The sequence below is a fragment of the Malus sylvestris genome, chromosome 9 (genome assembly GCF_916048215.2).
Source record: "Malus sylvestris chromosome 9, drMalSylv7.2, whole genome shotgun sequence".
NCBI lineage: Eukaryota > Viridiplantae > Streptophyta > Magnoliopsida > Rosales > Rosaceae > Malus > Malus sylvestris.
The window spans coordinates 32,918,331-32,935,593 of NC_062268.1; the positions used below are offsets into that span (position 1 = coordinate 32,918,331).

At 39.5% G+C, this 17,263-nt stretch overlaps 3 pseudogenes; 1 reads left to right on the forward strand and 2 right to left on the reverse strand.

Moving 5' to 3' along the window:
• LOC126634488 (uncharacterized) overlaps nucleotides 1-2,029 on the reverse strand; it is a 219,169-nt pseudogene extending 217,140 nt beyond the window's left edge.
• A 3,627-nt stretch (nucleotides 2,030-5,656) lies between these two features.
• Nucleotides 5,657-6,377, forward strand: LOC126633981 (uncharacterized; annotated as a pseudogene).
• Nucleotides 6,378-13,853: 7,476 nt separating this feature from the next.
• LOC126633982 (uncharacterized) lies at nucleotides 13,854-15,388 on the reverse strand (annotated as a pseudogene).
• Between the last annotated feature and the right edge of the window lie 1,875 nt (nucleotides 15,389-17,263).

The following is a 17,263-nucleotide window of genomic DNA, read 5'->3' on the forward strand; positions in this document are numbered from 1 at the left end:
ACGTGTCTAGTATTCATATATACTAGATAAAAGTATAATTTAAAAAAGAATTGGACTTTGGTTAAGAAAAAAGAATTGAAATTAAAATTAAAAAGGGGAAAAGTAGGAACTGGGAGAGAAAAAGTGTAGGAGTAAACTATGGATATTAACAAGTGGTCTTTTACCATAATGGTGGAAAGGTGTTGATTGTTGAGTCCTTGCATGACAGCATGAGATCAAATTTCGTCGGTGACTAATCTAACATATAATATAACCAAATCTATTGTTTGACAACAACAAAAAATAAAAATAAAAATAAATAAAGCACTTTGGTTATTTGTGGTGAGTAAAAAAAAAAACTTGTTTGTGTGAATTACTTTAATGCCTATATTTGTTTTTCTAATCTAATATCAATTGTGTACACTAGGGTATACTAGTATTTTATTAATTTTTGGTTGGCAAACAAAGTTCTATTAATATGCAGCATAAAGACATATAATGAAAAGTAATGATTTTGTCTTTGGTAGTAATGTTTTTGTAATGTATAAGATAGCGGCAGTATTGGTGGACATGGTGGTTGCAGCAAGAGTTTGAAGTGCAAACAAAATTTTCAAAAGAAAATAACATTTCCCAGATGAAATTAAATTTTTGGACAATTTAATTTTTAGAGTGCAAATGATAATTTTCTAAACAAAATTATACAAGGAAATAAAGTACATACCGAAGCTCCTGATGGACTGCAACTCTTTTCGTTTTGTTTATGCTTTCTAATGAGCTTTCATTTGGAGACAACTGCATAGCAAAAGCAAAAGGAATGTCAAATTATTTCAAGATCATCAATGTACGTACGATTTACAAGTCCATAGCAATTTTCCTAATAGTACAGATGAACTTTTGATTGATTTTTAGAGAAATAATAATTAAATTATATGAAGCGTCATGTGAAAAGGGTATGATTAATGTTTATAAAAGCAGAATTCATTCTTCTAGAGAAATAATTGGACGTGGAATTTATTTCTCTTCCTCCCTTGGAGAGATTTTTTAGTGTAACCAGCACATGAGATAGTACACTATATATTACTATACAAATTGTGGGATATATGTATTAAAAATTTAATACCTTAAAAAATATAATTTCCCACCACTTAAATAAAAACACGTGGTGTATCACTTGTTTTCAGATCACATTAAAAAATTTCTCCTCCCTTTGAAGTGCTGTTTCTCCTTTCACACACAGTACCACATAATAATTAATAGTCTAACAATATTTTGATTATGTACATCTGAAGCGCCAATTATCGTACTCTTCTTCCAGCCATACCGAACACTTTCTCTACAGAACAGGCCAAAAAAAAAAAAAAAAAAGAAGAAAAGAGATTGGATAAAGGGTAGAGGAACCAAAGAAGGAAAAAAAAGAAGCCAAATTGCAAAGAAAATGATTGCCTTTTTCATACAGGAGTAGGGATTTCCTTTTTCAATACCGGAATATTAGATGAATGAGCCAACCAAATCTTCAATCACACAGATCTAGCAATATCTTTCAAAAAGTGAAGAGGAATATTTCCAGAAATTCATTCAGATTTCGCAGAGAGGAGAGAGCAGCATGAGAAGGAGAGCAAAGGAATATTTCTAAAGACGCGCCAACCCTTGAATCAACAGTTAACACAGAATGAAATCAAAGAAGTAAACGGAAGGACAATCCTTATTTTCTTCTTAAGCTTGAGCGAGTAAGAACAAGCTGCAAGTAAACAAGTAAGAACGGAGGCGGGTGCGTAACTCTTTATTTTCTTCTAACAAGCTGCAATTAAAATCAGAGAAAACATAAAAACGCAAGTGTGAAAAGAATTATGGAGTAGGAATACAGGAAATCTGAAGGCCTAAGTAACCTTTCATGTTCTTGGAATAACAGTTGAAAACATCAGATGAACACATGCAGGCAGAAGGAGCTGTTATCTTTCTTTGCAGTAGCTTCAAGCTTGGAATGGAAATGACAAGTCAAGCAATGCTCTAAATAGTCCGTTTGTTTAAGTCAAGCATATTAGAAAGTAATGCTCTCAATTATTGAAGGAAAATACTAGTAGCGTAACACGTACGCGTCTAATTTTGTAAAAGACAAAGACGATTTTTGGAATTTCATACCAATAGAGGAATGTCCCTATCTAGTTACTGAATTATTATCAAAGTAAAAATGAGATCCTAAATTATATTTTTTTAGAAAAATTAGTCTTTAAGCTAATTAAAATTTGTCAATTACAGAATTTTATCAAGTGTAGCCAAATATTAACTTTTAATTTAAAAATTATCAGTTTTTATAAAAACTTTCATACATATCCAAAATCTCATTAAACTGACACAAATACTCTAAATTCATATGAATGACTAATTGTTAGACTTAAAACTCCATGTGCTATAATCTCTCACTAAGATTAGCTAATTGTTGGACTTAAAACTTCTTGACTCATTCACGGTTCGGCAGGATACAATTTGCACAGTACGAATTTATAATTTTTTTAACTAAGAACCAAGCCGATGGTTGTTGAAGATTCAAAGACGAGGTTTATTATGTACAGTATTAGCAGGGAACATGAAGCTTTGCTCAAACAAGTAATTATAGAAATAGATAATTGCACTCACAAGGTGTTCGTGGCAGGAATTCCCGTAGGGGATGTTTCCTGGCCAACGAGCACACAGCTCCCCTGGAGGTTCGGCGCCGGTTGAGGGCTGCTATCGGGCTTCTGCTTTCCTGTCGGGCTTTGTCGGGCAAGTCTCGTTGGGAAAGACTCTTCGGGCAAGACTGAAAGAGAAGGACAACGTTAACTTTGAGAGGTGCCTTTGTGGGGCCTTAGGTGTAGGCCTTGAGGCTCACAATCAAGGTTAACATTTTAGTGCTCAGGCGTGCCACTGCCATCTTCAGCATGGTAGATGTCGAATGGATGTCAAGTTTTAGTTGTGAATATGCATATGCCCGAGGAACCGTGTTAGATATAACAGGCGCCTTTGTGGGGCCTTAGGTGTAGGCCTTGAGGCTTCCTGTCAAACTAAATCAGCACTTGAGCATATTATATTCGGTCTTTATGGTTGTCGGGGTCTGATAACTATTATATTTCTGATTATCCGAGTCTGAGAGGTAGAGCGAACCCAAATAGGTGCCTTTGTGGGGCCTTAGGTGTAGGCCTTGAGGCTTCCTATTAGAGTCCGTTCTTATACTCAAACCATTTAGACCGCAGAATAGAATGAATCCAGATAAGTGCCTTTGTGGGGCCTTAGGTGTAGGCCTTGAGGCTTCCTATCAGAATCCGTTCCATACTTAAGCGTTCTATGATAATCATGATATAATAGAAATAAAACCAAGAGGTAGGTCGATTACTTGTGCCCCAAGTAACTTCAGACTTCTCGTTTATCAATGATTGTCGTGGATGGGTTAAGTCCACATAAAGTTCTTTTTTATGCCTTGAGGCCAAGGACTTTTAAACTAATCAGATTTACATGCATGCGGGCTTAGGACTTGGATTTGATTTAAACACTGAAGATATATTTAAATCGGATCCAAGTACTGAGAAAGCTTTGTCATCGTGATTTTGCTAGAAACAACTTGCATATAACTAGAAATATACAACATATTGCTAGACTTTAAAGAAAGAGAAGACAAAGACAGAACAAAGCAGGTCGGGCAAGATTAAACCTTATCAATTAAGGCCGATCGTCTTGCAGGTCCCTATCTTTGTAGTTCTGTCAAAGGTCTGAAAGCTTAGAGGGGGAGAGGGGAAGGGAGAATACAAAAGGTGAATCGATACTACAACAAGTTTGAACAAGGTAGCATAGCTATTACAAAGGTTGGGAGAAAAGACTATCCCGCAGGGGATGAAAGCTTGAGCTGACTACAGCTTTGTTTTGAAAGGCAATTCTGGCTTTTTTAGCAGAGTTTGTGCTTTTGTTTGTTTGATTGAGTGTCCTTATCTTTGTCTTCTCTTCCTCCTTTTATAGACGACTTGGTTTGGCTCCTGTAGCAACAGCTTTGCCCGAATGCGGTCTGAGGGTGATGACTCATCAGTTTTATTACATGTAATGCCCCCATAAAGTACTTTATGGGCTGTGCAGTTTGATCAGTCTACACCACTTGGTCCTTGGGTAGGTAGGCAAGTGGCCTTTGTGAATTGTATCAAGTCAGAAAAGGCCCTTTCCTGCTTTCCCAAGTTTCGGCCGGGCTTTGATCTTCTATTCCTCCAGGCCTCCTTTTGGGCCTACTCCATCCTTGGGCCAAAAATCAAGTTTTAATCCAAACAGTGCCCCCTTCAATTGATATTAAACCTGGAATTCCAGGCGCCAATATTAATTGAAAGAAACTCTTTATTATACCCATGAAACCCTTGCGATTGAACTTCTCAATTTTCTGTGTTCCGTAGAAAGAAATCCTTCTGCGATTAAAAACTTTCCTGCTTCCCACTATTCTTCTCTGTTGCCCGACAAGTTTGCATCCTTATCATCTTCCTTGTTTTCTCTCTCGACCTTCATAAAATGGCTTCAAGATCCAGCCAAACACCACCATCTTACGAATCCAGCGACGGAATCGCCACTCTACGCCGTCTACTCAACGGGCTGCATCGTCCGCGGGCAGGTTTATATTCTGAGCTTTTCTTTGAGACGCATGGAATACAATCATTGGGCCCCGCCTGGATTTCTCGGGTCCCCTCAGTGGTGGAAAGCAACATGCCGAGGGAGAACTGGTTTACCCCAAATCCCTATTCGGCTAGTTCGGGCATCTCCTCCTCGAAATGGTCATCATATCGTCGAGGATTTCCCTTGATGAATGATCCTACCTGGGCCCAATGGGTTGACGAATTAGAGCCTTCCTTCAAGCAGAAATGGATGAATAACGGTATTTATGAACTGATCATGCTTTCGAAGACTTCAGTTATCCCTAAGCCCGAATTAGTTACTTCTGCCCTCCTTTTTTGGAATACGGGCACAAATACTTTCGATTTCCGTATGGGCCCCATGTCTCCCACCATTCTTGATATGGCCCAGGTCTTCGGTTTAAGGCCATCGGGCAGGATAGTGGACGTTACTCAAGACTGGGTTCTGTGTTCTACCACCAGGAGCTCGAGTTCATCTACCCTCTTCCTTCCTCTAAGCTATAACTCCGCGACTTTCAAGAGTTATGGGACCTCCTTTAAAGGATTCATTCCTTTTGTAAAGGTAAATTTTAGGGCAGGCTCCCCTCGGGCTGACAAAGATCAAGAGCATATGTATTTTCTTTTATACTGGCTCAACAAGCACATCTTCCCCAACAAATCTAAAGGAGTGAGGGTAGAATGGATCCCCTTGGTAGAGATTCTTCACAATTTTGATGATGTAGCCACAGGTCCATTCCTTCTTTCTCATCTCTATCACCTTCTTTTTGAAATGACTCGAGACGAGCCATTCGAGACCAACTTGAATGGACCCATCTGGATGATACAAATCTGGCTGCAATGGTATTTTCCAGAATTTCGAGCTGCTAATCTGGAGTTCCCAGAGGGTGTGGCTCCTGTCCGAATCCTGGCTAAAGCTCCCCCTGTAGACCATTTTACATTTGCCTGCTTTTACTTTTTCAGAGTCTGCAGGACTCGATCAGACTTGGAATGGGGTGCGTCAGTCTTGAGGAGATATCCTTGGTTCTCTGACCAAGCCTTCCAAGATGCCACTGGTGAGGATGCTACCCCCCTCTCAATTTGATCCGTCCACAGGAGTTATATTGCACTTCGTGGATGAGGATGATCCCTTGGTAAATTATTATTTCCTCATTGAAATTCTGCACATTGCTACCTAATTAACTCTTTTTATGTTTCCTGCAGCCATCTTTAGTATATGAGCCACCTCCCTCACTAGTGGTCTTGGATAAGGAACCCATAGTTCCTGAGATCCCTGTAGCTTCAGATGCAGCGATTTCGCAGGCGTTTGCTCGCCCGATAGTTGATGAACCTTCTTCTCCTCCTCAAGATCAGACTCAAGTACTGGAATATTTTCTTCTTGCTTCTTCCTCTGGTGACCCTTTTACTGACAATTACTGCTTCCTTTGGATATATCCAGGATGCAGGCACAGGTTCAGGCGCAGCTCTTTCCCCTCCTGCTGGCGGTGAAGAACCTTCTCCCCAACCAAGAGTTAGTACATTCTCTGGTGAAACTCCGGGGCTGAGTCAGGTAAACTTCTTCTCTCCAGAACCTCTTTTGCTTTAACCTGTATTCAGATTATCTTGACCGAGTCTTTTGGTTTTTGTAGCAAGCTTCAAAAGAAACTTCCCCTCCTCTATTGGCTCGTAAATCAAAGCGCCCCCATCCTCATTCATCTTCTGGAGGTATTGGTACTTCCCCCTCTGGAGTTGAGCAGACTAAACAGGCAGAGATTGCCCCCTCAATAGGCATTGTCTTATCGGAGGGAACTATCACGTTGGACCCTCCTCCTTTCCCATCCTCTGATCCTGCCAAGCTGCCCAAACTCTTTGAAGCACTCGGGCGACTTGAGACGCGGTTGAAATCTTCAATGCAGCCTTCAGCAACCTCCATGTCTTCGGAGCAACAGCAAATCTTTTAAGAATGGGCAAAGAAAGAATTTACCGCGTCATTTAGTCTCAAGGCTCTTTGTGATCTTGAGAAGGTCATAACTGAATTTTTCAAAACCGGTCGTTTGTCCAAGCCTCAGCACGATTCTTTCCTCTCTTTCTTCGAGAACCTGAGGGCTCTTAGGGAACAATAACAGAGAGCGGATAGACAGGCTAACCGGGCAAAATGCTTTATGGAAAAGGAATCAAACTCTTCTACTCAAGTCAACCGACTGATGGGAGAAAGCATGCAGACTAAAGAAAGGGTTAAAGTGATTTCTTCTGAAATCCAGAAGCTGGAAGAGCAACTGGTTGCTCTTAAGGAAGAACAAACCACTCTTCTGGACACCCTTGAACACCAAATCGAAGGGGTAGAGAAAGCAACTTCGGAGTTAAAGCAAGCCAAGTCCCAACTTGTAAACCACCATACTGTCTTGGCCGAACCCAATAGGATTTTTACCATCATGCGAACATATCATTCCAGAATAATCACTCTTTGTGAAGATGTAAAGTTTTTAGCATAGAATGATTTGTAACCCCTTTTTGTATTAGAATGAACATGTAATTTGCTTCTTGCTCTACCATATCTGAATTGACTTTGGGCAACTCTTTGCCCCTCTGTCTACACACTTTTCTCCTCCCTCTTCCCTGTTGACAACCTTATAATCTGCCCCTGGTCCTCCGGTCTCCTCGTGGCACCTCTATTCAGCCAATACCCCTGGCTCTTTAAAAATGAGGTTGATCATATTGATAGGAGCCTCCGGAAAAAGGGTTAGTGTCCACCATCATACTGGCTTGGGGTGAGTCAAGCAATAGCTTCCCCTTCACTATAAGATCTTGTACCCAATCTCTAAACTGGACACAATTAACTATAGAATGGTTGAAGGTATAATGCAGCTTGCAATACTTTTTCCCCCTGAGTTCCTCGGGCTTGGGCATCTTTTTGGCACTGTCGGGCAAAATTACTCTCGCCCGCACCAACTCTTCATAGATCTCCGGTGCCTTGGTTAAATCAAACGAATAGCTCTGATACTTTGGGGGTTTCATGGGGACGAAACCACCATCATTCATCACGATCTTCTGATCCTTGACAGGTTGGACTAATCCTTTGATCGTCAATGGTTTGAAGGGTGTGGTCATCTCAGCAGCACATACATCTATATTTTCTTCCTCATGACCATCCTCGTGTTCGGGCCTGGTTTCTCCCACCTCCACATGGTGAATAGTAGCCTTGCTTTTGTAGAAATGATGGACTTTGGAAGTGTGCTTCACTTGCTGTTCCTCTTGCAACAACCTCTCGTACTTCGTGGCAGCAATCACGAGTTCTTGTAGCTCATTAAACTGTGTATCATAAAATCTTTTTCTCAAAGGTAATTTTAAAGCCCTTTGAGCAATGGATATGAGCTGTGCTTGATTGATAGGGAATTGGCATCTCATCCTTGTTCTCCTGAACCTCATCATGAAGTCTTCCGTGGACTCATGATCGTATTGTTTTACCTCTACTAGATCATGGATGGTCAATTCTGGTTCTATTCTGTAGAACTGTTCATGGAAAGCCATCTCCATCTGCCCCCAGTTGGCAATAGAGTTGGGGGGTAATAGAGAATACCATTGAGACGCCAATCCTGCCAATGAATTTCCAAACAACCTCAATTTGTAGTTTGGATTGTCCTCATACGCCACACAGTGATTAGAGAATTTGAAAATATGGTCTCTGGAGGACACACTGCTGTCTTCACCTGTGAAGGTAGGGAATGCGGGCATCTTGAAGTTAGAAGGGAATGGATTTAGCTCGTCGATATATTCAGGATACGGCTTCTGGTAAGTAATCCTGAATACTGGGCGAGCCCGCGGTTGGGCGTTTTGAGTCACCGTTCTTCTTAACTCAGCCAACTCCTCCCTTAGTTGCTGAGTGGCTAAATTATCATTATGACCGAGGATAGCTGATCCAATCTTCGGGCTCCGGTCATTGCCCACATTTGCTTCTCTCCTTGGTTCGGGCTTCCTCCAGTTAGATCCTCCACCTTTATTGACCATCGGGGGTGGTCTATAGGGTGGAGGTTATTTGACGCAGTAGTGGTAGTAGTAGTGGTAGTCTCCTGGAGGTTCCAAGCCGATGGTTGTTGAAGATTCAAAGACGAGGTTTATTATGTACAGTATTAGCAGGGAACATGAAGCTTTGCTCAAACAAGTAATTATAGAAATAGATAATTGCACTCACAAGGTGTTCGTGGCAGGAATTCCCGTAGGGGATGTTTCCTGGCCAACGAGCACACAGCTCCCCTAGAGGTTCGGCGCCGGTTGAGGGCTGCTGTCGGGCTTCTGCTTTCCTGTCGGGCTTTGTCGGGCAAGTCTCGTTGGGAAAGACTCTTCGGGCAAGACTCTTCGGGCAAAACTGAAAGAGAAGGACAGCGTTAACTTTGAGAGGTGCCTTTGTGGGGCCTTAGGTGTAGGCCTTGAGGCTCACAATCAAGGTTAACATTTTAGTGCTCAGGCGTGCCACTGCCATCTTCAGCATGGTAGATGTCGAATGGATGTCAAGTTTTAGTTGTGAATATGCATATGCCCGAGGAACCGTGTTAGATATAATAGGCACCTTTGTGGGGCCTTAGGTGTAGGCCTTGAGGATTCCTGTCAAACTAAATCAGCACTTGAGCATATTATATTCGGTCTTTATGGTTGTCGGGGTCTGATAACTATTATATTTCTGATTATCCGAGTCTGAGAGGTAGAGTGAACCCAAATAGGTGCCTTTGTGGGGCCTTAGGTGTAGGCCTTGAGGCTTCCTATTAGAGTCCGTTCTTATACTCAAACCATTTAGACCGCAGAATAGAATGAATCCAGATAAGTGCCTTTGTGGGGCCTTAGGTGTAGGCCTTGAGGCTTCCTATCAGAATCCGTTCCATACTTAAGCGTTCTATGATAATCATGATATAATAGAAATAAAACCAAGAGGTAGGTCGATTACTTGCGCCCCAAGTAACTTCGGACTTCTCGTTTATCAAGGATTGTCGTGGATGGGTTAAGTCCACATAAAGTTCTTTTTTATGCCTTGAGGCCAAGGACTTTTAAACTAATCAGATTTACATGCATGCGGGCTTAGGACTTGGATCTGATTTAAACACTGAAGATATATTTAAATCGGATCCAAGTACTGAGAAAGCTTTGTCATCGTGATTTTGCTAGAAACAACTTGCATATAACTAGAAATATACAACATATTGCTAGACTTTAAAGAAAGAGAAGACAAAGACAGAACAAAGCAGGTCGGGCAAGATTAAACCTTATCAATTAAGGCCGATCGTCTTGCAGGTCCCTATCTTTGTAGTTCTGTCAAAGGTCTGAAAGCTTAGAGGGGGAGAGGGGAAGGGAGAATACAAAAGGTGAATCGATACTACAACAAGTTTGAACAAGGTAGCAGAGCTATTACAAAGGTTGGGAGAAAAGACTATCCCGCGGGGGATGAAGGCTTGAGCTGACTACAGCTTTGTTTTGAAAGGCAAATCTGGCTTTTTTAGCAGAGTTTGTGCTTTTGTTTGTTTGATTGAGTGTCCTTATCTTTGTCTTCTCTTCCTCCTTTTATAGACGACTTGGTTTGGCTCCTGTAGCAACAGCTTTGCCCGAATGCGGTCTGAGGGTGATGACTCATCAGTTTTATTACATGTAATGCCCCCATAAAGTACTTTATGGGCTGTGCAGTCTGATCAGTCTACACCACTTGGTCCTTGGGTAGGTAGGCAAGTGGCCTTTGTGAATTGTATCAAGTCAGAAAAGGCCCTTTCCTGCTTTCCCAAGTTTCGGCCGGGCTTTGATCTTCTATTCCTCCAGGCCTCCTTTTGGGCCTACTCCATCCTTGGGCCAAAAATCAAGTTTTAATCCAAACACAAGGACCAATAAAAAACAAAATTGTGATGCACCAACTGCTTTCATATATAGAAGATTCTCAGTATATGACGAAATGCATATATGTCAATATGAAACAATTACAATCGAAGACTTAGAGATTCCAAAGAGATTGCTTCATACTAAAGAAAAATTGGGACAAATAACATTACAAATATTGGCAGTACATTTTTTTCATAAATATTCAATTGAAGAAAAATTACAAAAACAAAAAGAAAACATAGACGGGGATAAATGCAAAAAAATGAACCAATTCCACTCACCATTGTTAAAGGGCAGCACAAGCCTCCACCGTTTTCTACTAGCAACTTATGCCTTCACTATTCTATGCATAGATCTCCACCATCTCTTAAGTCTAGGGTTTTCTCTAATTCTTCATCTAATAGGGTTTTTATTTTTTTTAGTTAATTGGATATTAAATTGAGGGTATTTTTGTCTACTTAAGTGAGATTTGGATATATTTGAATTTTTTTACAAAAATTGACATTTTTGAAATTACGGGTTAACTTTGGCTATATTTAACAAATACCCCCTTTATAGTACATGGGAAGCTATTCTATTCAATTTTCGTCAATTTAAGTTACGCTACTTGCATGTGATACACTTAGTCAATTTTTCATAATTCATCTTATTTTACTCGAAAAAAAATTATTTAGGGACCTAATTTTGCTCAAGCAATAATTTAGGAATCTAATTTTCGCTTAAGTGATCATTCAGGGACTGAGTCGACAATTCACGAAAATAAAACTCAAGAGTATAATTCAAAGAGCATTGCTACTAGTTTTTACCAATATTTGTCTAAATTTAAACTGAAAATATATATATGCACTGGTTCCTCGATAGAAATTAAAGATTTGTTGGAGGTTTCTCGACTAATTTGGGTATTTTATCCACTAATTGAAGCTTTTCTCTAAAAGGCAAAATTTTTGCTCACCATCCTCAAGTGATGATGATGCTCATCACCTTTTCTATAGCGTTAGATATGTTTAAATTTTGAAATCTGTGTAGTAGATATACACAAACCTCAAAATTTTAAATTCATTCAACACTGATAAGTAATTTGATGAATATTACCACAACTTAAAGATGGCAAGCAAAAATGCACTCAGTTTCTCTAATATGGCGTGGAAGAAGAAAGTTGACTGTTAAGTGCACCTGTGCCGTCTAACTCAATTAGTGGAGAACCACACCTTTATCATCTCCAGTCTTGTAAATCAGTGTCGGTTGTTAATAATTCAATTCATATGGGGCCATTGACCCCATTGGTTTCAGTACATTTGTATGGAATGTCATATTCTTGAAGGACACTTGCAGAAATTTTGAAATGTTATGACTTGTAAGAGGGATCTACATATTACATGTCCTTGAAGGTAACATACAAAAATAAGAACTATCACCAAACTTTATAACTTTTGGGTTCTAGCTTTTTCGAATCATATAACTTTAAATTCATGTCTTCATCTCTCTTTGCATCTTTCCTCGGAATTTTGATTCAAATGTCTTGGAATTACATTGAGTTGCTAAAGAGATTAAAATTTTGAAATTCATGTTTTGTTCTTTCTTGCAAGTGAATTTGTAGGACACATTTTAAATACATGTCCAACAAGGGACTGTAGAATTATCAGAAAGACGAGGCCGAAGACCCAATTCTAATAACATCGATATTGTCCCTAACTTGGAAAATTACCACATGTACACTTTGTCAGGTGTGAGGTTTTATGACAAAAGATTTCGGTATTAGTTGAGTGAGGTTGAGATATTTAAACTCTTCATTTCTTACAGATACGGTTGATGTGAGCTATTTCAATCGGGACAAGTTTTGTTCCATGGGAAATGATGTTGGTTTGGCACCAAGAAACCGTGCATCCTCTAGGATCTCCAATGTGTATTTCGTTTGTGAAAGAACATTGCTCCTGATCTAGCCACCAAAATAACGCCAAAGCCAAAAGGGTTCAAGCAATCGTACACAAATATAAGACCATCTCCAACCGTAGGGGCTATGTTTAGCCATCGTCCAGATTATAGCCTTGCAAGAAATTATTTTTTAACAAACAGTGTCAGACCATATATATATATATACAAAATCTCCCACCGAAGGGGGCTAATTTTTAGCCCTGTCAATAATTTATTATTTTAAGTTTGTTCTTTAATTTATCGGTTAATTGAATTAAACTCCTATATTAAAATAAGGTTTCCGGACATATTTTGATGACCACTAATACTACGGTCTAGTGGTATTCCTCTTCACTAGTAAGTCAGAGATCTTAAGTTCGATTCTCGCCAAAGACGAATTTAAACCAAATTATTGCTAGTACATTGTGAGACTAAGCTCACCCTCTCTCTTTAATGTAAATAATATCATTCGTTTAAAAAAAAAGTTTCATGTTATTAAATATTTTAATTTTACTTGCATGTTAGCAACTTAGACATTAAAATGAGGTAAGATAGTATGGAAGGGTGAAAAGAATGTGAGAAATGGTGTAGAAATGTCTTAGGTATTTATAGGAAAAAACTAGAATTTTTAATTTTTTTTTTAAATTTTGTCTTTAAAAAAAAAAAAAAAAAAAAAGGCTACATGACGTTGGCTAGCAGCACAACTGGGCCAACTTTCAGGGTTGGTTGACTATGTTTGGCCAGCCCTCTAGCCATTTGGCTATATTTTGTCCCGATGGGTCCCAAATTTTTTTAGCCCAGCCCTCCATTGAAGATGAATTTTGTGTCAAAACGGGTTACATTATGGCCTATAGTCCTTTGACTGGCTCAGTTGGAGATGACCTAATATAACCAAGGCTTAGAATTGAGCCAACAGAAATCACACAACCAAGGCTTCTCCCTTGAGGCGGAAGCTTGCAAGCTTACATCCGACAAGGCGGTTGTGGGCGATTATAGCGGTGCCCATCTTGTTCTTGGAACTATGACCAATAGTCATAGCACGACTCCAAGTAGCATAGTTGTCAACATCCAAAAATTTGGACGCACCAATGTGATTTCTGGGGGAATGTGTTGTGTAGTCCAACCAATCAGAGGGCCTTCTAGTCTGCTCTCCAGGCTGATATTTCTTTCTTTAAAAGGAAAAACAAAAGGAGGAAGAAAATAACACACAAATATGCAATCGCACACACCCATAAAAACTTAACAAGCCAGCCAATAGATGAGGATTCGTTTTTAGTAGAGAGTGTTGCAATTTTAACATCTACATTTGTATCCGCAATCATCAGCTGGTCCTGTACAAATATATAATTAGTTGAGGAGTACAAATAAACACAAACTGTTCAATATGAAATTTGACTGATGAACTATATGTGCGAGATGAATAAATCAAACTTTTAAGTTTGACGGTTCAAGGTTTAGGAAAAGCTGAAAAATTGGAGAGTGAAATTAATAGATGCTTAATTAGGAGAAATCTTTAACTTGATCAGCTGGCAGTCCTCGGCAGTCAGAGTTTCCTATGCAAAATCCTTGCATTTTGGTAGACCAAAAAGTTTTGAATGTTGCAAGCAACTGAAAGTAATCTCATTTTTTGGATCATCTCCGTTTCACGCTACTATTTCTACCATTCTTTCACATGACTTGCAACCACTTGAGTTGCCGCAAATTCTCAGCCACAAAATAAGGTATTAAGTATTGCGGTCCGTGACAATCCCCTATGCCCAAAGTGGTTAGATTTCGAAAGGATATTAAAGGTTATGTCAGATTCTCTAATATGTCACTTACGATCAGGAATAGAACTTCCAAGTTTGGAAAAACAGGGCCCCCTGGTTGGGAGTTTTCCTTTCCTAGATGTATTAGCTCTGGCTTTTCTCTGAGTCACATATATATCCTTTACATGTAGGAGGGTCTCAACTTTGTGTAATTCTTTCCAAAGAGCAGAGAACACACGGAGCTTATCAAGATTCTATAAATTTTCAAGGATAAACATATGACTTGGGATGTGAAGTAGCAAAATAAATTTCTTTTAGTTTGCTCAACAACTCTGCCAGGAGTACACGTAGAATTGTAATTTCCTTGATTTCATTAATTCACAATTGTACAAATATATACTAATGAACTTTCTTGGAGAACAAGTAATCTTAAGTCCACAAGGATTTACAAAACCTAGCCCAATAAGAATCTTATATAGATTGACCTACAGTAACAACCCGGCGCAAACTTGGGGGTCTTGAAGTGACAAGTTTGGAACATAGCAGGTGAAAATGTGGCTTGGAGAGCCCTTTTGTGAGAACATCTGCGGGTTGGTCAATCAAAGGAAGAAACTGAACTTTGTGAGTGCCCATCTTGACCCGTTCACAACCAAAATGATAATCAAGCTCAATATGCTTTGTCTGAGCATGAAATAAAGGATTAGCAACCATGTATGTAGTACTCAGGTTATCACAATGCAAAATGATAGTGGAAAGAACCGGGAAATGAAGCTCACAAAGTACATAAGAAAGCCAAATAGACTCGGCTCTGGAGCGAGAGACAAATGATTGCTTGGTGGAGCTCCACAAGATCAAATTAGGACCGTTAAAAACTAGAAATCACAAAGTGGATCTATGAGTGTCCAAACGCCCAGCCAATCAGCATCAGAATAGCCACGAATGAGAGCTGAACCAGATGAGCGACAAAAGGGAAGCCCATAATCAAGAGTGCCTTTTATATATCGGAGAATGAGAATGCGCTTAGCTGCAATAAGATGAGTCTGAGTGGGTCAAGACATAAACTGAGAGATATGATTGACGGCACAGGCAATATCTGGTCGAGTGAGAGTGAGATACTACACTAACAGTACACCATAAGGTTCACACCAAATCACCGTGTTCTTATCCAGCATTAAACATTCCTAGTTGAGGAATGACTTGCCCTTAAATATAATCAATGGTAATGGCATGCTTTAAAATATTTTTTAAAACTGGACGCCACATAAATGACTTTCATATTAAAAATATAATAAGAGAATTATTATTGACACTCCAAATTTTTCATTCTACACTCCAAACTTTCTTTATTTAGAAAGAAAAATACACTTGTGATGAGTGTAAAATGATATTTTTGGAGTGCCAATAACACTTCCTTATAATAAATGTATTTACTTTTTTTTTAGTACATCGATATTTTTACACTAAGGGGAGGGGGAGTTCGGCTAAGCCACACAATGGGCAGTCTAATTTGATATCAAATTCGCCATCCACGAGATTCAAACCTAAAACATTTCACTTCCAAGTGAAAATGAAAACTACCAGACCGTAGTACTGAGTGACTAATATATTTACTTGATGGTGTATATTTAACTAGTATCTAAAAATCACATATATATTTTGATTATCAAAAGAGTTGTGCACTCGTATGGTTACCTTCTCAATTGGTCTTGGGTGGCCCAACTCAAGCATGCCTTAATGTTGAAAATTCGGGAGCAAAAATCTCCACACAACCACATTCCTTGAAATTTAATTTGTTGAGCAATGACTAATTAGAAACATGCAGTCCTGGATAGAAACTTCCAAGTTAGGACAAATTATGAAATGTCATAAATGTTACTTTAGGGAACTCGAACTCCGCATACATCCTTTATGAACCTTCTTTCTTTGCAACAATTTCCTCCATTAAACCACAATTCTCATCCTTGAATTTGCTTAGTTGCTTAAGATCTTTGGCCACTGAGGCGGGAAAGATATTTTTCAAACTATCACATGAGTCTATCTCAACTGAGTTTAGATTCGAGCACTCAAAAACATCAATTGAGTGGTAGATAATGTGTAAAATATACCATTTGTAGTGACATGGCACTCTTGTATTTCTAAGGTGTCTAGAGCATTCAAGCTTCCCATGATACTTGGCCCAAAAATATTAATCAGACTGTAGCATCTACGAACATCTATAATACTAAGCCTCCCAAAAGAATCTGGATGAAGTTGGTTGTGGAATATTGTCTTCAACTTAGGTAAGTCCCATACGTACTTGTTGATGCACAAAATCAGCGAGGACTTTGGTACAACAGAAAGTGTCAGGTTTGTGACCTTCGCTTGGTTGTTTCGATCACTAGTGAAGATAAGTACGTAAATGAATAGGGACAGGGAAGCAAACACAAGATGTACGTGGTTCACCCAGATCGGCTACGTCCACGGAGTAGAGGAGCTCTCATTAATTGTGAAGGGTTTACACAAATACATAGGTTCAAACTCTCATTTTGTGAGTTCTAGTGAATAGTTTAGTACAAAATGACATTAGAGATTATTGTGGGAGAATGATCCCTATTTATAGAAGAGAGTTTCTAGTTTTGTTCTAACATTGACACGTGTCGTGTTGTGATTGGCTTCTGATGTTGACACGTGTCGAGCTGTGATTGGCTTCTGATGTCGACACGTGTCGCATTGTGATTGGCCTCCTGGTTGAAGGGAAGCTTTTTTGGGTGCTTGACGGTATAACGTTGACCGGTGCTCAGTAGTTTCGGGATTGGTCAAGTATGGTACAAACAGTGCTCCCCTAAGTTCCCGAGTGAGGGAAGCTCCTCGGTTGGGGACTTGCAAGATCCAAGCCATTGAGTAATCACGAAACTTCTAAGTACTGAAGTGTGGTATCATTTTCACGTGCCTTATCTGTCTCATATGTAGATGTGGCATCTTCTCTGGAAGTACTTTTCCTCCATCCATGGGTGATATCTTTAACCGATGAAGATGCACAAGGTAATGTATCAATTTCACTTGAAGCTTACTTGTAGTTTCGGGCTTGGTCAAGTGCGATACAAACCCTATAGTAGGAGTTCCCCAAGTCGCCAAGCTAGGAGATCTGCCGAAAGAGGTGACAGACAAGGTAAGCAGTCAAAC